The sequence below is a fragment of the Pinus tabuliformis genome, chromosome J, assembly GCF_031772625.1.
Source record: "Pinus tabuliformis cultivar Carrire ecotype Pingquan chromosome J, CPIR1, whole genome shotgun sequence".
Taxonomy (NCBI): domain Eukaryota; kingdom Viridiplantae; phylum Streptophyta; class Pinopsida; order Pinales; family Pinaceae; genus Pinus; species Pinus tabuliformis.
The window spans coordinates 415,391,574-415,414,760 of NC_142295.1; the positions used below are offsets into that span (position 1 = coordinate 415,391,574).

General features: G+C 36.6%; 1 long non-coding RNA gene across 1 annotated transcript; it reads left to right on the forward strand.

Annotated features, from left to right (window-relative positions):
* The first annotated feature begins 18,339 nt into the window (after positions 1–18,339).
* On the forward strand, positions 18,340–20,365 carry LOC149227596 (uncharacterized). The gene is made up of 2 exons (XR_016247808.1): positions 18,340–19,118; positions 19,224–20,365. It is a non-coding gene; the product is annotated as an uncharacterized LOC149227596 (long non-coding RNA).
* The last annotated feature ends 2,822 nt before the right edge of the window (positions 20,366–23,187 follow it).

The following is a 23,187-nucleotide window of genomic DNA, read 5'->3' on the forward strand; positions in this document are numbered from 1 at the left end:
AGAGGAGTTTCTCACGCTGTGTGGTGCTTTCAAATTACTTATCTGCAATGGTCTAGATAAATGGAAAAGGTATGGGAAGTTCACTTGCAACATATACAATGGGGCAAGTGTTGTTGACTACGTTATTTGTTCACAAAGCTTGATAGAAAGGATAGATGAAGTTAAGATTGGAGAGAATATGTGGGACCTAAAATCAGACCATAACCCAATTTATATAAACATACCTTGGTTATAAGAAAGTCAACATAGGAGGAAAACCCAATGTTCTCGACAATCGATATCAAGGGGAAAAAATCTTCTAACACAAGAAAATTACACTATCTTCAAAACAATGTTGGAGAGATCAATTCAGAAAGGGAAGAGTGGCTCCCAAAGCCTCAATAGTCATGAGTTAACAAGTATAATTCAGAGTGCACTTGAGAAGTGAAAAAGAGAAAAAATAGGAAATATGAATCAAATTGTTTTCTTGTAAATGCTTGGTTTGATGAGGAATGCAAAATGGCAAGGAAAACCTTGAAAAAGGCAGGCAAGGAGAAGATGAATGTAAAGTTATATAAGAATATTTTAAAAAAGAAAAAAGATGAGTTCATGAAAACAAGGCGAGGAGAGTAAATATATCTAGGCAAGAATCACCCAAAGCGTTTTTTGCAGGAACCTCAACCAAGGAAGAAGAAAATTGAAAATAATATTACATCCAATTAATGGTTTGACTATGTAAGACAACTCTATGAGAAAGAATTAGAGGAGGAGCCTCCTCCTATGATTAACACAACCAATATTTTTTTCACATTATAGGAAGTAGAGACAGGAATTAAGAAGTTGAAAATAGGAAAGGCAAAGGACTTGGTTGAAATTCAAGTAGAATATCTAAAGTGGGGAATGAAATTTCATGCACTACACATCATGGAAATATTTAACAACGTCATTCAACAAGGATTCCCAAGGGATTCGAAAACTAGTCTAGCAATGCCCCTTTTTAAAAGTGGATACATTAATAATCCTTACAACTATAGAACCATTATGATCAATCCTTTGTTTGCAAATCTCTTTAGCAACCTGGTGGAAAATATAATCACTAGGTGGGCAGAAGTCAAAGAAAATAAGGCAAAAGGGAAGAACTTGAAATTCCTTAGAGTAGAATGGAAGAACTTGAAATTCCTTTGCATTATAGAGTTGTTGTCCATAGGCTTTATGAAGAGGTGAAAGTCAAAATTAGAACTTCAACAGGCATTTCAGAAAGCTTTAGAAGTGACATCGGAGTCAAGCAAGGTTTCCCTTTATCCCCTACTCTTTTTGGTTTATATATTGATAATTTGGAATAGTTGCTAAATCTGCAAGGTGGGGATGGTGTTCGGTTGGGCGAGTTTGTGATAAAGCTTATTTTATATGTTGATGACCTTGTATTGATTGCTAAATCGGCCCAGGGATTGCAGATGCACCTATATGCCCTTGAGTATTTTTGTAAAGCAGTGGGGATGCAAGTCAATACCAACAAGACCAAAATAATGATTTTCTCAAATAAAAAGAAATAGAGCTAACATATGTTCTTCTTTGAAGGAAACATTCTTGAAGAAGCAAATGAATACAAGTACCTTGGGATTGATTTCAATAACAAGCTTAATTGGGAGCATTGCAGAATGAAGAGAATTTTAGGAGGGTGGAAAGCATTATCTGCTCTTCAAAACAGATGTAGAGAGGCAAATTTATGGGATTGGAAAACAATTAAAGTTCTTTTTGGGCTCCTAGTTTGTCCAGTGATATTATACGGGTGTGAATTGTGGGATAGCAACATCCCTGTCTCAAAATGGAAGCAAATTGAGAAAATCCAAAAATGCTTGATCATGAGCAAGTTTAAAATAAAAAGTTTGGTTTCTTATGAGATAATGTTGAGTGAAACAGGAGAAACTTCCGTCGAAGCAATTGCTATGGTGCGTCTTATAAGGTATCTTTAGAGAATTGAGCAAATGGGAGAAGGTAGATGACCTAAAGTTATATTCAATGAAGGAATGAGTGAAAGAAAGAAATCATGGGTGAGACAAAACAACAAATGGATGCAAAAATGGAATATTTACATCAATGCATGTCCCACAAATAGCAAGGATTTGAAGAGTTATGTTATGGAGAAGTTTTGTAATCATATATGGGGAAAAGAGTTGGGTAGAAAGAAGAAGTATTATGTTCAAGAATTCAACTCCACGTGTGATCTCCAACAAAAAGAGTACATTGGAGCTAGCTTTCCATGGAGAGAAAAGATTCTTATTGCTCAATTAAGAACTAACTCGCATCAATTATGGTGCGAAACAGGTCGGTGGAAAAGACCTAAAGAAGCTTGGGAAGAGCAGGTGTGTACTTTTTTCACTTCTAGGGCAGTGGAATCAAAAAAAAAATTCATTTTGGAATGTGATGCTTTCAGAGACAATTACAACAGTACGTTAACATTAGTTCCTTGACATTGTCTTTTTAGTGAGAGGACTGTTAGAAGGTTGGGTCAGCTCATCATTAATTTGAATAATAAGAGGATTGAATTGCAAAAGGCAAAAAGCAGGGAAGCTAGTGGTCCCATAGACTATAGCTAGTCTCGTGGACATTAAAATTTCATTCATTCATTCATACCTTGGACATTGCATGTTACTTTTTACCAATACCTTCTTTAAAAAGTAGGTAGAATCATAGAACAACAATAAAGAGTGACATACACGAGATAATTGATTTGTTTAGTGAAAGCGACTTTGCAAGCATCTTTGAACCTATGGTGTGCAAAAAATCGAGTAGAATTTCTTAAAACTTGAATAAGTTCATTTTGTATTTCACTTAGAGGCTCAAAGACTACACTTGTTTAAGACTTAGTCTTCATCTCTTCATTTATACCATGAAGATTGGATAAATCTTTTCTCGTTTGGTTTTTAATATAGGGAATTATTTCTTACCATAAAACACCCAACTACTTTGTAGATGATATGGTACCAAAAAAAGTTGAATTTTTAAGTAACATTTTGCTTTAACTTAACCTTTTAAATCATAAATCAAACACCATTCCAATAAATGTGGAGCTAAATAATAAAATTATTTCATTATTTAATAAACAAAAATAAAATTAAATGACTTAAATATTCACTAGAAAAGCAACCATACAAAATTCCCAAAATATGTTAAGTTTGTGAACAAAATAAAATACCAAGATAAGTATTTCACAACCTATTACTAACCATATTAACTAAAACTAATATTTTCTATTGACGCGTTATTATTATTTTTTATTTTTAAGAATTCCAATGTATTTAGATTTAATAGAAAAGATACAACAAAAAAGCATTATAAACTTTCAATTTCATTATTACAATTGTTATAATACATATCTATATCGGTTGGTTAGTTCAAATAATGACTAGTTGAAGTTAATAGAATTACAACATGACTAAAAGCAATATGATAAAGTGCTTGAAGCGAGGCCTAGTTTTACACAAACATAATTGGACAGTTCATTATGGATATGTAAGCATCCAAGCACCTATAAATTTTAATACATAAAACAATTCCAAATGCAACGATGCCCTGGAAACCATAAATAATAGAACATGCTACTAGAAGTTGAAATAACAATATAAACCAAAAATGGAACAAGAGATCGATCTAGAGGGTTTCAAGGATTAAGAATCAATAATTGATCTAGATACATATGGATTCGAATTCAACATACATTCTCAATATTAGGCCTAAATGACAAGGAAAAAATGATTTGCTTAGAAAATAGCAATACCTAAAAATACTCAAATACACCAAAAACAACATACAAAAAAATAAATAGAGAAAACATCAAAAACTTTTTACACACAAAAACTTAAAAGCCAAAAGTCATCCCTACAATAATTTGTTTAGAACAAGGTCTTCAAAATTTACCACATGCATCCTAAGTTGCATGCCAAATAATTTGTTCAAGGCCTTCAAAATTTACAACATGCATCCTAAGTTGCATGCCAAATGGATTCTACATAAGATTAGGTAACATTTTATAATTTGCTATATAATCTTCATAGCTATCTATACATGTTCTTACTTCAGGTTATATTGAGACGTGTGCAAATTTTCCTTCTTACTAAATGTATAGAGTGGTTTGTATGTTCAAACATGAGTGATAAGTTTCCTGGAATCTTAGAGTGCTTACTTTTAAGCTAAAGTATGAATGATATTGAGCTAAAAATCATGTTATGGTCGTAGTAAGACCATAAAATACATCAATCAATAATCACATAATTCAATTCAAACATTGCAAGATTTATGCACTGTGAAACAATTGGGTATATAGCATTAGGGTTTGAACTCATGGTTAGTTTTCATATGAGAAAGGTCAATTTAAATCTAATTTAAGGAAATTTATCAATACATAAATCTGTGTCTATCTAAAATAGAAAATGTTAATGAGATCTAAGTATTTGAAAAACCAATGTTTTTTTGGTTTGTTGCAAAGACACAATGGAAATTTTCCTTTTCATGACGGATATTAAATTGGAAGGTAATAGTTTTTGAAAAATTGGTGAAAGATCTTGAGCAACTAATGGATTATGTTTTCTATCTAGATTATCCATCCCATCCCACTAAAGATAATTGATTATATTCTCCAATAATCAATGGACAATCGTCATGTATCTATCATATCACCCCTTTTGTTTGTTGAAGGTAGGATATTATGTAGTGATTATACTAAGAAGCCATTAGATTGAACAATAATTATCCATTGGCACATATGACACTTGATTTGATATTAATCCACTTTGTGCTAAAAGAAATAATCTTACCATCTGAAATGTTGCTTTAGGGTATGACTAAACATTCCCTAAAGAACATATAGGGATTTTTTGGACACTAGTTTTCCCTGTTTTTCTTTAAATCTAAACAAATATTTTGCAAAGAAACAAGAAATAAACTTTTTATTCTTGTTATGGTCATTTTATCCAACCCACTCCAAACAATATAGAGCTTTGGATTCTTAAGGTCATTTACATTAGTATCAAAATTTCCATTGTTGTGATGAAGCTATTGTAGCCATGGTTGATGTGCTCCATATTCCCATTATAACATGGCACAACTCCATTTATTATTCTCTATCTTCGTCAAGGTGTTGCACATAAAATTATGATTATTGACAATTCCCTTAATCAAAATATCACCAAATATAGAGTTATCCTATTTCTTTTGCACTCCATCTCATACCTTTGTTGAATAAATTTGATTTTGATAAGATTGAATGCAATACCAAAGGGATTTTCTTTGTTCTATAGAAAATATGCTCAATGGCCATAGAGAGATATATCCATTTCAATAACCCTGTTAAAATTGGAAACTAGGGCCAAACTCCATGTGGGTCATCTTATTAATGGAAGCTGATATTTTTCTTGGATCCCTCTCATCGAGAGGTGTAGGATTGATCTAAAGATCATCCGATTCAGATAAGTATTCATGGAGATATGAATTTATTTGTGTTATGCAACAATTCGTTAAGGTCGGCCAGCAACCAAATAAACCCCACTTGTGCTCAACGGTTTAGTATAAATAAAGGTGGCCTTCAAGTCATTTCAACACACTTGGGATCTCTTCCTCTCTACTTGTCTTTGGTTTTAGTAGAAGGAGAGATCCTAAGGGATAACGCTGCCCTAATCTAGAGGGGAGAAGCCGGAACTGCCGAGAATAGCTGGAATTGTCGGAACTGCCGAGAACTGTGGGGAACTGCCGGGAATAGCCAGAATTTCTGGAACTGTTGGGAAAAGCAGGAACTGTCGGAATTGCTAGGAACTACTAGAATTGCTAGGAATTGCCAGAACTGCCGGGAAAAGCCGGAATTGCCGGGAATAGCCGGAACTGCTGGAACTGCCAGAACTGCTGGGAACTGCCGGGAATAACTAGAATTTCTGGAACTGTCGGAACTGTCAAGAATAGCAAGAACTGCCGAGAATAGCCGGAACTGACGGAACAGCTGGGAAAGCTGACACAGAGGGCAGAAGTCGGAACTATCAAGAAAGCTGAAACTGCCGGGAATAGCCGGAATTGCCAAAACTGCCGGGAATAGCTGAAATTGTTGAAATTGTTGGAACGGCCTGAGCATCTGTCTCCGAAGGAGAGAAGCATGCAAGGGACAACTAACTAACATTGGGACAGTTGTATGGTACTTAGCAGCAAATACACCAAGCATGCAATGTTACAGCTAGCATGCAAGGGACAGCTAGCATGCAAAGGACAACAAGCATGCTAGGGACAACAAGCAAGCAAGATGCAACCAGCACATAGGTCAGTATGGCAACATGGTGCAACAATGGCACATAATGCAGTACAATGATGGGTACAGTCATGATTAATGAAGCATGATGAGATGCAACATAGTGATGATGGGTGCAGCATGGTGCAGCATGATGATGAAATGCAGCACAACGATAGGTGAAGGAGTCACCTTGGATAATCAGTTGAAGAAGCATGTCTTCAACTGATCTCATGTACCATCTTCTTAGAGATGATCTATGCTCTTATCTAGATAATTCAAAGTGTTGACTTCTATTGCAAACGTACTATCTCTCTCTCTCTGCTGAACTATTGAAGAACATATAAGAAGAATTGATCAAGGGTTTCCCCACATTAGGGTTTGACCCTGGCTAGCGCCACATCTTGTGTCCTCTTGTCTTGGCTTGTCTTCTATGATTTATGGTTATGTCCTATTTGCAGTTTACTTTAATGCTGATGTGATTGCTAATCTGGAAATGATATTGAGCTAACTGTGAAAATTGAAATAAATTGCTCTAAGCATAGAACATACCTAAAATTAACATGGTATCAGAGCTGAGGTGAAGACAATGCCTAAGCAAGAGTGAAAGAGCAATCACCGAAGACAGTTGGGAAAGGACAAAAGGATCAGTGGATTCCTCATCCCTCTTCAAATTCACCGAGGGTGAAGTCGAAGCAGAGAATATTATCAGAATAGCGCAACAGAAGTTTCTGATGGCCTACCTAAAGATCACTTCATTGGGAAGTCTAGATCTAAGGGTGGAAGGAAAGGCAGATGCCTTGGTTGCAATAAGATCGGCCATTATGTGAAGGAGTGCCTAAATGGCAGAGACACATCTCTTGATGAAGATAACAATCATTCCAGGGACATCTTCAATGATCAAAGGAATGACAGGTAATGCAGGTCATCAATGAAATGGACGACTCTTCAAAGAAAGCAAGGAACCCCAGGTATGAAGAATCAAATGTTGTTTTTGATAAGATAAAGAAGCATTATCTTGTATTGGCCCTCTCCTTCAGATTATTTGGGAATCTGGCTTATTGATTGTAGTGCTTCAAGGCACTTCATCGGATAGAAGGGTGCACTCTCTAATTTAGTAGAGATGGAAACAATCGTGGGATTATACTTGGAGCCGATGCCACCTATCCCGGAAATGGTGTAGGGAATGTTACCCCTCAATTGAATGAGGGTAACTCGATTCATTTACAAAATCTCTTTTGTGTACTTGATCGCAAGAAGAACCTGGTGTCCATTTCAGCAATGGAAGTCGAAGGTTACGAGGTGGCACTCATCGATGGAAAGGTATGTGTTTGAAAATAGAATTTTCAAAGATGTTTTTGAGTTCAGGGTTGTATCAAGTTGCAGGAAGTCCACTGGGGACCATGTCCATTGACACATAGCACCAGAGGTCTGTGAGTCAGATGGTGATAGGGATGCCTGAATTCAAAAAGAGCATGAAAGTACATGTTTGAGATGTACCAAAGGAAAATCTTAGAAGGGGATCATTCCCCTCATGTAGCAGGTCCAAAGGTTTGGAACAACCCGAGGGGTTTGAGATTGATGATCAGGAATCTCACGTATGTAGGTGGAAGAAAGCCCTCTATGGCTTGAAGAAAAACTCCCTGGGCATAGTATGAGAGGATTGATAGTTGTCAGATGAAGTTGAGAATCACTAAGAGTGAAGTCGATCCAAACCATTGTTTGAAGGTTGTGGATGATAGACCTCTCCTACTAGCACCTTATGAGGATGACCTATTTCTGACAGGTGTAGACCCTCTCATTTGCAGAAGTAAGAGGGAGCTGGATTCCGGATGTGGAATGATAAACTGCAAGCCTGTGACTACCTCGAGGATCTTAACTTTCAGAAGTTATATGGTAGTGATGTCGGACAATATTTGGGAAATGCCTTTGAGTTTCATAAACTCATTCGCGTTGATGTTCTTGGTGAACTTCCATCCAGATATATGTTTTACAATTAGCATGGTGAGCTCATATTTGGTTGAGCCTCACTGGATTGGCGCCAAGAATCTTCTAAGATATCTTCGGGGCACAATATCTCATGGATTGAGATACACTACCAGAAATATGAAACTGCATGATTATTCAAATGTTGACTAGGCAAGCAGTGTGGAGGATCACTAAAGCACTTCTCAGCACTGGTTCTCTTTGTATTCTGCTTCGATATCATGGATGAGTGGGAAGAAGAAGTTTGTTGCTATAAGCACTACCGAGACAGAATACATAGCTATGAGTATGATCTCGTATGAAGCTGCCTAATGTGGAAGCTCTTCAGTGATTTGTTTGTACACATGATGAATACCACTGTGATTCTCTGTGACAACCAGAGGGGGGATTCGATTATTGAGGAATCCCGTATTCGATGATTTCTCTTGTAGATAGACATCAGATATTGCCTTATCTGGGATATGGTAAGTCGATGAGTGAGGAGGCTCCATCGCATTGAGACTAATGTACAGGTCGTAGACATTTTGTCAAAGCCTCAGGAAATGTCAAATCTGTGACTTTCCCGAATGACTTGGAGTCATTGAGAGACCTTCTTATAAGGGTCCTGCATGTTGCATGCATTGAGCTCTAGGAGATCTGGGGGGTTTGGGGTACTTACTGGAGCAATATACGACCACAGGGTGACTCACCCTCCCTTTGTGGTGTGTTATGTATAATGATAGGTTCAAACTTCCCCTGTGATACCTCGTGGCGACTGTGGAACAACATGATTAGTTCTCCTATGGGCCGGGATGATTAGTTCTCCTGTGGTAACTATGGAACAGGATGATTAGTTCTCCTATGGGTCGGGATGATTAGTTCTCCCATGGAAACTGTGAAACAGGATGATTAGTTCTCCTGTGGGCCGGGATGATTAGTTCTCCCGTGGAAACTGTGGAACAATATGATTAGTTCTCCTGTGGGCCGAGATGATTATTTCTCCCGTGGAAACTGTGGAACATGATGATTAGTTCTCTTGTGGGTTGGGATGATTAGTTCTCCCGTGGAAACTGTGAAACAAGACGATTAGTTCTCTTGTGGGTCGGGATGATTAGTTCTCCTGTGGCGACTGTGGGGCAGGATGATTCATTCTCTTGTGGATAGGATGATTAGTTCTCTTGTCGAGGCATCCTACCCATGGAGTCTGGGACTCATGGGAAGTACCTCTCATCTGATCAATGAGCAGGGAAATGGGGTTAGGGACCATAGTAGTCTTATCAATGGATGCATCGATGTATCTACCATACTCCTTATGCTAGGATGACCTCCATTGATCTGGGATCAATGAAACCGATCTGGGATCAATGAAACTGATCTAGGATCAGTATGAGTGGTTTGAGACACTCTCTTGTGATATTGATCTGGGATCAGTAAAACTGGCCTCGGGCCAGTAAGAGTGATGTGACACACTCTTTTAAGATGAAACTGACTTCGGGTTAGTAGAGAATGGTATGAGACATTCTCGATCAATTCTTCTTCTTCATGGTTCAGTAGAGTAGAGCAATGCAGGGCACTGATGGCAGAGATAGTACAGTCAGACATATGGATCAGCAGATGGAGTTCTCCCTAGTTAAGAGGGAGTGTTAAAATTGGCAACTAGGGCAAAAATCCATGTGGGTCATCTTATTAATGGAAGCTGATATTTTTCTTGGATCCCTCTCATCGAGAGGTGTAGGATTGATCTAAAGATCATCCCATTTAGATAAGTATCCATGGAGATATGAATTTATTTATGTTATGGGACAATTCGTCAAGGTCGGCTAGCAACCAAATAAACCCCACTTGTGCTCAACGTTTTAGTATAAATAGAGGTGGCCTTCAAGTCATTTCAACACACTTGGGATCTCTTCCTCTCTACTTGTCTTTGGGTTTTAGTAGGAGGAGAGATCCTAAGGGATAATGTTGCCCTAATCCAGAGGGCAGAAGCTGGAAATGTCGAGAATAGCTGGAATTGTCGGAACTGCCAGGAACTGCCGGGAATAGCCAGAATTGCTAGAACTGCCGAGAAAATCTGGAACTATCGGGAACTGCTGGGAAAAGCCGAAACTATCGAGAATAGCCGGAATTGCTGGAACTGTAGGAACTACATAGAATAGCCGGAATTGCCCGAACTGTTGAAACTTCTGGGAATAGCCGAAACTGCCGAGAACAGCCGGAACAGCCGGGAAAGTTGACGCAGAGGGCAGAAGCCGGAACTGCCGGGAAAAGCTAGAACTGCTGGAACTACCGGAACTGTTGGGAATAGCCAAAATTGTAGGAACTGCCGGGAACAGCCGAAATTGCCGAAACTGCCAGAACAACGTGAGCATCTTTCTCCGAAGGAGAGAAGCATGCAAGGGACAACTAACTAACATTGGGATAGTTGTATGGTACTTAGCAACAAATACACCAAGCATGCAATGTTACAACTAGCATGCAAGGGACAACTAGCATGCAATAATAAGCATGAAAAGGACAACAAGCATGCTAGGGACAACAAACAAGCAAGATGCAGCCAACACATAGGTCAGTATAGCAACACCGTGCAGCAATGGCACATAATGCAGTACAATGATGGGTACAGTCATGATTAATGAAGCATGATGAGATGCAGCATAGTAATGATGGGTGCAGCATGGTGCAGCACGGTGAGGTGTAGCATGATGACGAAATGCAGCACAACGATAGGTGAAGGAGTCACCTTGGAGAATCAGTTGAAGCAGCATGTCTTCAACTGATCTCATGTATCATCTTCTTAGAGATGATCTATGCTCTTATCTAGATAAGTCAAAGTGTTGACTTCCGTTGTAAACGTACTATCTCTCTCTCTCTCTAATGAACTATTGAAGAACATATAAGAAGAATTGATCAAGGGTTCCCCAAATTGGGGTTTGTCCTTGGCTAGCGCCACATCTTGTGTCCTCTTGTCTTGGCTTGTCTTCTGCGATTTATGTTTATGTTCTATCTGCAGTTTACTTTAATGCTGATGTGATTGCTAATCTGGAAATGATATTGAGCTAACTGTGAAAATCGAAATAAATTTCTCTAAGCATAGAACATACCTAAAATTAACAAACCCGCTAATGTCCTCCATTCTATAGGAAATCCATTTAAACATTTCAAAGAGATATATATGCTTTGATAAATTTTGAATATAATCTGTTCTGTAACATTTTTTTAATGTTCATGGAGAGGTATCTTCAACAAAGAAAGTCCACCAAAACCATTTTTAGTGCTTTTTGAAGAATAGTAAAGAGGCACTTGAGAGCCAACAAGGAGGTAGAGGATCCTTATTCAAGCTTAGGAGGAAGGGGAGAAAAAGAATTTAAACATATTTTATAGTTAAGCCCCATATTGATTGCACCTCAAATTTCGATGTTCTAGATGGATGTTGGAATTTTGATGTATCTCATTGTTTAAAATGAAAAAAATGTAACTTTCAATAATTTCTATGAAGTTGTGATCCCACATTGAATTTTTTCCATCATCATCAAAAGACATTGTTGGATTTTGCACCGAAATGTAGTAGTGAGCCTAGCTAGCCTATTCGATAAATGACCCTTTTTCCACGAGGTAAAGTTCAATGACCTCATTTTGTAGTGTATGTGTTTGAACCCATGGAGAGTGATGACATCCAAGGCTCCCGAAAGGTGCATCATGAAGGTACACCATGAGGTAATGATGGATTTAATGCTTATCCAAATACTAAAAATTATGATGCTACATATGAAGTCCTTAGTGAATTTTTTCAAGTGGGATCCATACTTGGGTACTTTGTGGGTTGAGTGCCTCCCAAGGAAATTATTAGAAGTTGCATTTTTTATGACTAGGAACCCTTTAGTTGGAAATGCATTTACATGTAGAACCTAACCAAAGGTTTTTTCCCATTCCAATTAAATAACTCCACCTATGTCTAAGAATTACTTATGTGTAACCCGTGGGTTTGTAAGAATACCTTAGCAGTCATGAATTGGTGGTCCATTGATTATTGATTAATTGAGAGGCCAAGCTAGATTTCCTTGTAAGTATACCTCCTTGACCTTCCCATGTAATTTTGTTCAACCATTTGGAAAATTATTTCCCTTTTAGTGGAAGTTATTTGTGAATAGTCGAGATGTTTTTTAGCCCTATGCTTTAGCAATGTATTTGTTTGCGAATTAACTAGGGAAAGGAACTCAAGGAATTTCTAAACATTTGAGTTGGTAATTATGTACATTACCAACCAATCCACTATGTCAACTTGCCAAAGACCTACTTCTATTGCCAAAACTTGGGGCTTTGATCATCAAATTAGAGAGTGCTTGGTTATTATCTATTTTAACTCTGAAACAACCCCACTTACTTAGATCACCCTTGCTATCCAAGCCCCTAGGCTCTCAAAATAGCTAAAGATACATGGAATGAAGTTGTGAAAAATGGAAAAGAGGCTATCATAGCCAAGAACCAACGTGTGAATGCCACAAACATAATTCGTTTGCTATGAAGGCCTCACTTATTTTTGTTCCAAGAAAGAAGCTCAAATAACATGCTCACCATATAACGAAATAATGAAACTAATGTTTTTGATACCATTCTAAACAACCGAAGTAAACCACCCTAAGAGAGGGAGTATTTTGGTGCATAATGTATGTTGATCTTTGATTTCTCAAGGATAATGACATGGATATTCTTGATGCTATTAGTTTTATAAGGCCTCATGGATAATGGTCTCAATGATCGCATAAAAAAACCCATTATTTGTCCATTTCTCACTTCTTTGGGTGGGATAGTTTTTTTTTTGCATCCAAGGATTCAAAATCATGGAGCTCTTGTTTTGTATTGCTTTATCAATGCTAATTCCAAGAAGTAAGGTTTTTTATTTTTATCACACTAAAGGAAACGAGGGGCTTACAATCACTGTTTCTCCCTAGAGAACTAAAAATATCATGGGGTGGGGTATGAACCCGTCCATCTACTTATGTTGGTGCTTCTCTAGCTAGAAAAATTATTTATTGACTTAGCTAATACATTTGCCTCAAATAATGTAAGAGAGTGTGTATCCTTTGACATTGGGTGATCTATGATATTTTGGTTTTGTAGATATTTTAACATGGTGGAATCTCAAAAAGATAAAGAGGGGTCCTTCCTATGCATTTGTCAGTTGATAAATATATAGTGTGGTTAGTCTTGAAGGTCTACCATGGAATTTTTGACCCTAACCAAAATCAATGAATTTTTTATTATCTAAATTATGGTTTACAGGGACCAACTTTTATAAAGGCACCAAGTGAATGTAATAGAGGCTAGATAGGGCTTTACTCTTTCAGTATAATACTTTTTCTTTTACTCATATTGTGGGCACTCAATTCATGTGGAAGGCACGAATCAAAGGGAGTTCAAAGTAATCAAATGACATGAACCCACTAAATCCTCAATGTCTCCTATCTCAAAAGCTTTGGTTGTTCAACTTTCATTCACATGGTTTGGAACCTCATCCCTTGGCCACATGGGATTTGGGATACATCATATGGTAGGATGATGCTATCTTTATAATTATGGCCTTCTTGAGAGGCTATGGTTGATGAATTGCCAAAATTTTCCATGATTGCAACTATGCAATGAGTAAGGATACATAAGTGCTTATGGAATATTTGCAATGGTCCCTAGTGATGAAGATATGCAAATGGGATACAAACTTTAACATGCTGTATGTGTAGAAGATGCTTTTCAGGTGACAGGCACTCAATTGTACACCTAGTTGCATTGGATTAAATATAATGATAGGCCCACCAAACCCCATTACCAAGCACTAGCCACTAAGGAGGTGTACAAAGCCATATTTTCCCTTAAAAATGTTGTGAGCTAGACAAGTAACCTAGTAGAGATTAAGCATGAATTTTCTAGATTGATATCAAATAGTTTTTTAGTCTTAGGGCCTCTCCCATGAAAGCCATGAGGCTACTCAAAAGTTTCTTGATGTTGTGCCCTCCAAGCTTTTAATAGAGAAATAACAAGGCTATGACCTAATAGTGACCTCAAATGAGCTAACTACAATGCTTCATGTAATAATAAATGACATCATCCTTAGTTTTTTTTAAATAAATTTGATATGATAAAAATGTTGTCATTTGAATTATACTTAAAGATATAAATTTTAAAAGGAACTACAATACTTATAACAAATATTATAATAATATTATGATTACTATATGTTCACTAAATATGTTATACTTTTCTTATAAGAAAAAACTAGAAAATATCTTCATTATTTGAGGACATGTTTTACATTGGCATGGATCAATTTCATAGCAGCTTTCTAAACTACTGCCAAAAAACAAATCATGTTATACAAAAACTTACCAAAAATAACAACATAAAATCCCCAACAGTCTTTGGAAAATGAACATAAGAAACCAACACAGGGGCATAGCCATACAAAACAAGATGTCTCTAGCATTCTTGGAGGCAGATAGAGAGGAACAGGAAACAAACTTCATAGGGTGGAGACCAAAAGGAAGCCAGGGAAGCTAGTGATTAGATCTCAAAATTTGCCTAACCACAGATCTTACCTTCTAGCAGAAATTCGAAAAACATACGTCCACGAAGGAGGGACAGACCTCACTTGGAGAGAGTATCAAATTCGATATGTTGTTCTTGGTAAACATGCTAAAATGAGAAATCTGAGATGGATGCCTTTAAGTCCCAAATTTGTTGCATCCAATTACAAAGTGTAGGCACCTCCAACGCATTCCTCCCCTGAATCCATTGAATCATAGATAGCGAATCTTGTATTATTATGATCCTCTCGATGCCGAGCCATGATGAACATTGAAGATCTCCCAATTGTAATGTTCCAAAAAGGAAATAACAATGATAAAGAAAGAAAAATACCATACAACATTGAAATATTTAAACAACAATCAAACGCCCATAATTTAAACTGGAACTGCGCCAAAATTCAACCATTTTATTATATATGGAGAAGAGTACATTGCATGAAATATGTGCGCCTGGGCTTGCCAAAGCAAGCTAAACAATACCAAGTGAGGAATATGCTACCTGGATGCAGAGGAAAGGCTTCTCCTCAATGTTTTGCGCTGGCCTTAGAAATTCTACAATTGCTAGCTGGAAGAAAACCATGTTTGAGCCTCCAAAAGTGCTAAACAAAATTCTTCAAATTAATCTTGAGCTCTCCACCAAAATCCCAGAAAGGGTTTGGCCAAATTTTACTGACCACCTGAGACCCAAAATTTAAGCTCACTTCTCCTTACTAGCTGCCAAATAATTATGTTGTTTTGGGGTGCCAAAACGCCTCCAAAAATTTTGTAAAATTTGGAGCAAACTCCCTAACCAAGAAAACCCAAAAAGGATTTGGACTAATTCTGACCTGCTAGAATTACCCAATTTTTGGTGTTATGCCCTTCCTGGCAGAATTGTGTCCCCCTCACATCAGTTTCTAGAGTTGGCATTTAGTTCTCCTCAATCTGCTATAGAAATTCCCTAGAAATTACCTCCTGAAAGGTGAGTGGATTTTCCTTCCCAAAAGCCCACATAAGCGCGAAGTATTCAGCCCCATGAATTTTACCTAGTGTCACTATTGCGCAAGCCCTATATTGGCATATTTGGATCTCACAAAAGATGCAAATTCCAGCCTTGAAAATATTCATAAATGCTAGTCCAACCTGAGGGAAATTTTTGATAAATTCTCAAGCCAAAATACCCCTTTCCTATGCCCCAACGCAATGGTACAATTTTGATCCTTGCGTCCTCCATGGAAATTGAACTAGCTGAGAAATGGGCTGAAAGGTACCACAATCTCCAACAAATTTACCTCCTACCGAGTTCAAAAATTCCTCCTTAGGGTGGCACTCGAAGTCCACCGAAAGAGAGGCTGGAATCCCACTTGGGAATTCCTTGTGCTAAGCAGCTCAAGGGAACTAGAGTTGATTTGTAAAATGATCAAAGATACCAAATGGAGGCCCCCAAGCTCTATTTATAATTGTTGGCCCTCTCTCCCTTGGTGGTCCCCACCTTCCACTAATTCACACCCCTTCCTTTTTCTCTCTCTTCTCACTTGTGAGAATTGCCACTTGGGTCGAATTTCTCTCCTTGTGGTCCCCACTCTCCACTAAAGCTGCAATTTCCCTTTTCCCTCCTAAGTTCCAATGCTAAAATTGCCTCCTCTTCCAAATATCCTCTCTAATGCGGAAAATCAAAATTGGGGATATTACATTCCTCCCCACCAAAAATTTCTTTTCCTCAAGCAATGCCTGAACAAGTTCCCCTCTGACTGTTGATCATTAATATCATCATCAATAATACCTGGGCCCCAAATGTGCCACTGAGTAATCCCTGATCTCTGCACTATCTAGTCATGAAGGAATCCCTTGATACCTGGATCCCAAGCCATCCTAATCAATGTGAAGCACCCCTTGCTCCACTCACTTTCCAACTAGGTATAGGCTGCATAATCCGTCTATATACTATCAATAAGTAGAGCATCATGATAATGTCGGACTTTGTCCAACTCTCCATGAAGCTTATAAGTAGTCCACATCATGCACACCAAGAGTAAATTCCTAAAGATACAACCCAATCCCTATGGGGATGAAGTTTTTCTTGCATGATCTCCTCCTAATATCCTCTTGTTGATCAACTTGCCATGCTGATGAAGTCCCCTACACCATCAGCAAGTCATTGGAGCCCAATGGAAAATATGAGTGATCTCCCCCTATAACAACTAGCTCATCTGTAAAGGTCGTTGAGTTGTATAGTACTACGATGCCCAAGTCCCATGCTCATCTCATAAAAGTGCCACCATGTTGTCGCTGCACCACTCTAACTCGAATATGTTGTCCATCATGTGCACTACAACCTCCTCCCCTAAAACTTGGAGGTGAAATATCGATGAAGGCCAAGCTCTTCCTGCCCAAATGTCTCGATGATGTCAATATCTACCCACCCATCACTAATATTGATCTTGAGCTGCAACTGACGAATCCCGCCTCGCCAATTAATGGAGGCCTCAGTGATCCGCCATGTGTCAACCCCAAATTGAGCTAGATCACCCTCTGCTATGGTCCTGCTCCTCATGAGATGGGATGGCCTGTCAACCAATTGAATCCATGGATCCCCTAGCCAAATTTGCTACTACATAACTCTAACAACTGTTGGAGTCCATCCATCACTTGTCCCTAGTCCCTGCATGCAACTAACATATAGTCTCTAGATATTATGAACTAATCTAATGCATGCTAAATTGCCCTGTGCCTGCCACTACGTAGTACTAATGACTGTTGGAAGCCACATGTGCCAAATAACTACCCCGTGAATGTAAGCAATAGATGGGTATACGATGCTCACAATTAACTCAGTGTATGTGGACCTGTCCTACTCCTGCGAACCATCACTAGTGAGTCTTCCATCCGCCCTCTCGATAATGTGCCAATACAATGTCTAGAGCCTAGACACATACTGGAAAGTTTCCTCAGCCGTACATGGTACCCTCTGCTCATGCATGGTCCTCCCTGGACTCTCAAGATATAACCATAATGTCTAGTTTTGTTTTTTGAGTCTAAATGTAATGAGATGGTAAGTAAAATCCCTCCTCTCCTTTAAAACAAAGTAAAAACACCTAAGAAATATTAAAAATAAAAAGTGCATGGCTGAGTATTATACTATATTTATGAAAACAGTATGAGGCAATACATTTTTTTATAATAAAAAAATAACAATAATATTCTATACTAATCAAATATATATGATTTTTTTATATATTTATATTTAAAATAAGAATGATTTTGTAAAAAATAAAGATGTCAAATTTATTATAAAGTGAAATTACCATAATGTAAACAATACCTATACGTACTTTAAAAATAATAAAAAGTATATTCTATTTATTTTTTAAAATAATAAAAATTATAAATTATAAATAAAAATAATAAACAAATATATTCTACCTATTTTTTTAAATAATAAAAATTACAAATTATAAAAAAATTGCAATTTTAAAAAGGAATAAATTCAAAATTAAAATAAAAAAATATCATCACTAGTTTCTTCATACTTTAGACTTGATAGAATTATGATGCTGTCAAAGCAATGCTTTTACATAATTCCAGCCTACACGATTCTATATTTGCTTTTCAATAATGTTATAACGTCATCAATCACTGTGTCTATTGGTTAGTAGTTTCCCTTCCCCTGGTTCTCCCCAGTTTCTTCAACAGATTGGCCATTTATTGGTTCTCCCCATTTTTTTCCACAGGGTCTTCATCCATATTTCTCTGTGACTCAACGTCCTCGACTTTGATCCAGCGGTCCATCAAGTCCACACAGCACCTGAGTGATTTTCTTTCACTTTGTAAAGGAATGCTTCGGATGCTCACAAATTTCTCATGACAGCTTCTGCTCAGTCGTCCAATTCGACTGTGGATAAGTGAATCGTGTAGGTTCTGACATAAAAAAAAAATCGTTGAGCAGTCCTTTGTGTGCAGCGAAGTTCACTCTTCCTTTGAGTTTTACCACTGTTGGGAGAGTGATGCGCTCTTTTTCTTACTTATTCCATTGCGCTTAACACTATCTGTGGAATGGGCAGAGCTGATAATATTTTCATACACAAATCCTAAAAGATGTGAATTCAACCTTAATACACCCTCGGCTAACACATACGAATCCTGACTGTTATGTGTGGACCGAAAAGGAGACAGAGTCTGCCTAGTTTGGCTTAAATTCAGTTGAGGTCTGGATCTGTGCCTGCCTCTGTCTCATCAACACCCGATCCGTCAACGGGTTTTGGTCCGATCTTGATCAAGATCCGAAGAGATCCTATCACTCACGAAAGAAGATGCTGCCTCTGCCTCTGCTTCCCCCTGTCAAGCATCAGGTTTGGATATGTAGCTGCTTTCCAGTCACTGATTATCAGTAAGGCAAACACAGGTATCAGATTTTTTAACTTAATAATATCTTTCTGACCTGCAAATGGCTGTAGGATTGGTCGAGATCTTGGGGTCGCCCGAGCTGCAGCAGCGTTGTGTTCCTTCTTGATGCTACCAGGGAAACTAAAGAGAATATGATCGAAAATCTAGAGTTCCAATGCGTGGGAGAGCACAGAAGAGGAACAGGCACGGGAGGGGTCAAACCCTTTCCTTCAAGATCGGATCCGTCAATTTGTATGCTTGACAAGTCAGGATCCGATCCCTCAATCTGAGAAAAGGCAGGTAAAGATCGAGACCTCAACTCAATTTCAATAAAGGCAGGTAAAGATCGAGACCTCAACTCAATTTCATGTATGCTTGGGATACCCTGTCTCCTTTACAGAACATATTTAACAGTTAGGGTTCGCAATTATTAGCCGACGCCGCATTGAGGTTGGATTCGCATCTTTTAGGGTTTGTGTAAGAAAATACTTTCAGCTCTTTCCATTCCACAGATCATGTTAAGCTTAATAGATTGAGTAAGAAAAAGAGGGATTCACATCACTCTTTAACAGCGGAAGAACTCAAAAGAAGAGGAGTGAAGTTCGCGGCACACAAAGGGCTGCTCAACGAAATTTGTTTCGATGGCAGAACCTGCACGATACACTTACCCACAGTCAAATTGGAGGATAGAGCAGATGCAGAAATTTGTTGGCGTTTGAGGCATTCGTTTAAAAAGGGAAAGAGAGACGGCTAAGGTTTTATGTGGACTTAATAGATGGCTTCATCAACAATGCCGGGGACGTTGAGTTGCTGAGAAGACTATAAATCCAGTCACACCGGCACCGACGAAGAAGACTCTGGAACGGAATGGGGAAAGAGTATTCTCAGTGTTTTGAAAGGCATGGCTGGCAATGGCTTTCAAAGGCATGGCTGGTAATGACTTTTATGCTTTTTATTGTACTGTTAATTTCTCTTGTGGGAGCAAGTCCGCCTTCGTGTAGAAACCATGAAATGAGTATACTTGGGTGTGTTGCGCAACCTGCTCCATTACATGGAAACCGAAAAACACACGAATGGTAAGCTGCTCCATTTCATGGAAACCCCAAGAAACATGAATTTGTCATCGCTTCTGCCAGAAGATTTTGCTTAGCATCTCTTTGCTCTTTTGTGAAATGTATAATGAAACATGAATTTGTCATTGCTTCTGCAGGAAGTTTTTGCTTGGCATCTTTTTTCTCTTTTTGTTGAACGCATAAAAAAGTTTTATGCAGATAAGTATAAATAATAAAATTAACAGTTGAGAATGTTATGTTAGTAATTTCTTCTCTGTGCTAAATGTATAAAGAATAAAGCAATAAAATTATCAGTTTAATATGTTATGATTTTTTTTTCCTTAAATTTGTTTTTTTAATATTGGTATTTAAATTTTGGTTTAAGGTTATTCTAAGGGTTAGTTTTTGTTGTTTTAACATTGGTATTTAAATTTTGGTTTAAGTTTATTTTAAGGGTTAGTTTTTGTTGTTTTAATATTGGTGTTTAAATTTTGGTTTAAGTTTATTCTAAGGGTTATTTCAGGTGGTTTAAAGTCACACTGAAAGGTTTTTGAGATCATTGTTATTTGTTATTGATTTTTTTTTGGGCAAAGTCCATTTCATTTGAAGTAAAAAAATGTTTATGTTTATTGTTTTAAATATATTGCATTAACTATCACCAATGTCACATGGTTCGTGTTTGAGTTCAGGTTCGACAATGATTGGGTTCGGTTTGAGTTCGAATTTTTTGATGAGGTTCGCTATTAGGTTTGTCTCTCTATATAAACATATATTAATTTAAAATGAATTATAGGATAAAATAACAACAAATCAATATCAATAAACATAAAATATGCTATCACAAACTTGAAAACTGCAAGACTAAAATACAAGCTTGAGTTGTGACATGAAGTTATGAGTTTTAATCTATGGACTTGGTCATTGGCTATGAGGTTCTATGAGGCTCGTAGAACCTCAAAACATTTTTGAGGTTCACCAAAACTCGAACCTCAAGGTTAAAGTTCGACGAACCTTGTGACATAGACTACCACCTTGGTGGTAACATGGAACTAGTCACCACCTTGGTGGTAACATGGAACTAGCCACCACTCAAAATGATATTGTTGGATTTGAAAGTTTATTAATATTTACCAATTTTGGTGTAACAACAAATACATTTTTTTTACATTGAATGGTATAATTTTGTTTCAAGTTTTAGGATTGGTGCCATATGATTGAATGGTATAATTTTGTTTCAAGTTTTAGGATTGGTGCCATATGATTGAATGGTATAATTTTGTTTCAAGTTTTAGGATTGGTGCCACGTATATGGCAGAGAAATACTAAAATGAAAATAATGGTTGAAATCTATTTATGTTGAGTACTTCTACATAGATTATAATATTTACATAGTGAGCTATTAAGATGATTAAGTATTTATAATTTTTTCATTTTCTACAAGTATTTTCTTTAGCTTTTAAAAAAATAAGTGATCTTTTAATAAATGAACATATAATAAAAAATCATTTTTAATAAAACTCCATACTAAAAACAAGCAAGGAAACTTTCTTCACTAAAACTTTGTTTGTATAGATAAAAAAGACTAATAATAAGAGATCAAGGTTTCAAGTGATACCCAAAAACCAACATTAAGAGAATAGTTAAAAACAATACATTTTGAAGTAATAAATATTATTTATCTTAATTTTGCATTTTAAGTAAGATATACTTAAATGACATTTAAGTGAGTGTAAAGTTGATGTTATATCTGTTTTTTATATTAAAAAATAATTATTTTAATAATTGTATTTAAGGAGATTATTTTAATGAGTAGCTAAATATATTTACTATTAAAGTAAATATATTATGTATATAATATTAATAAATTAAATTAAAATAAATACAATTTTTAAAATATAAAAATTTAAAAACAACATATATAATAATAATAATAATAGAAATTATCAAGAATTCCTTTTAATCTAAATATTTTAGCATCTATATTTTTGTGTTTTATTTTTTTTTCTATTTTTTCTATGCTTAATAGATTGAAGGTTCAAAATGAATCTATATTTATAATAACAATAGTGAGGATTCATTTTATTTACATTTGTCAAATTTATACTTTTAAGATTTAATCCAATGTGACAAACCTTGAATAAAGGTGAATCTAAAATTATTGTATACTACTAATAATAATTATGTAGATCCATCGTAGTAGTAACTATCAAGTTCATATTTCCAAGGATTTAATCTGAATTTAATAAATTTTGAGTAAAAATGAATTTAAGATGATGGGATGCACAATGTGGTGACTACGTTTACATGGGGAATCATGATAAGTGCAAAAATAAGGGTTTACTGACATAAAATTCATTTGGGATTTCTCACTCTTGAGGTCAAGTAAGGGTATAAATGGATTAATTGTTTGTTTTTGTTGATTTATTGTCTATTTTGCAGTTTCATTAAGCATGTGTGTTTTTCTTCACATATAAGTGAATCTATTGATAGATATACACAAAAATTTAATGTGCTAGATGTTGTAGTTTAAGTCTTGTGCATTTGTACTATTCCTTGCTTAGAATATGCATATCAAGTTAAGTAGGGTAGTTCAACTCTGTGTTTGAGCAATGTTTGAATCCATAACATTCAAAACATAAACGAGAATGATTTAAAGGCAAATTTATCATTATGGAAAGAGATTGGGTTGAGAGGCGTCTTTGACAACTTAGTGTGAAGGAGATGTAACTTCATGTTATATGTAGAGTTCATATGACATTTCAAAAAATATCAATAACAAAAATATTATTTCAATGTCCATCGTTTGTAAAATATCTTAGTGTTAGTTTTAATTAAAAAGCACACACACACACACACATACATATAAGAAGTCAAAAACAACCTCCAAATTCACCATTCAGGTAGGAAGGATGTAAGTGCATTGAACAAAAACTACTTGTTATAATTCGTAAGCAAGCCTATGAGCATAATGCATTAATCCTCT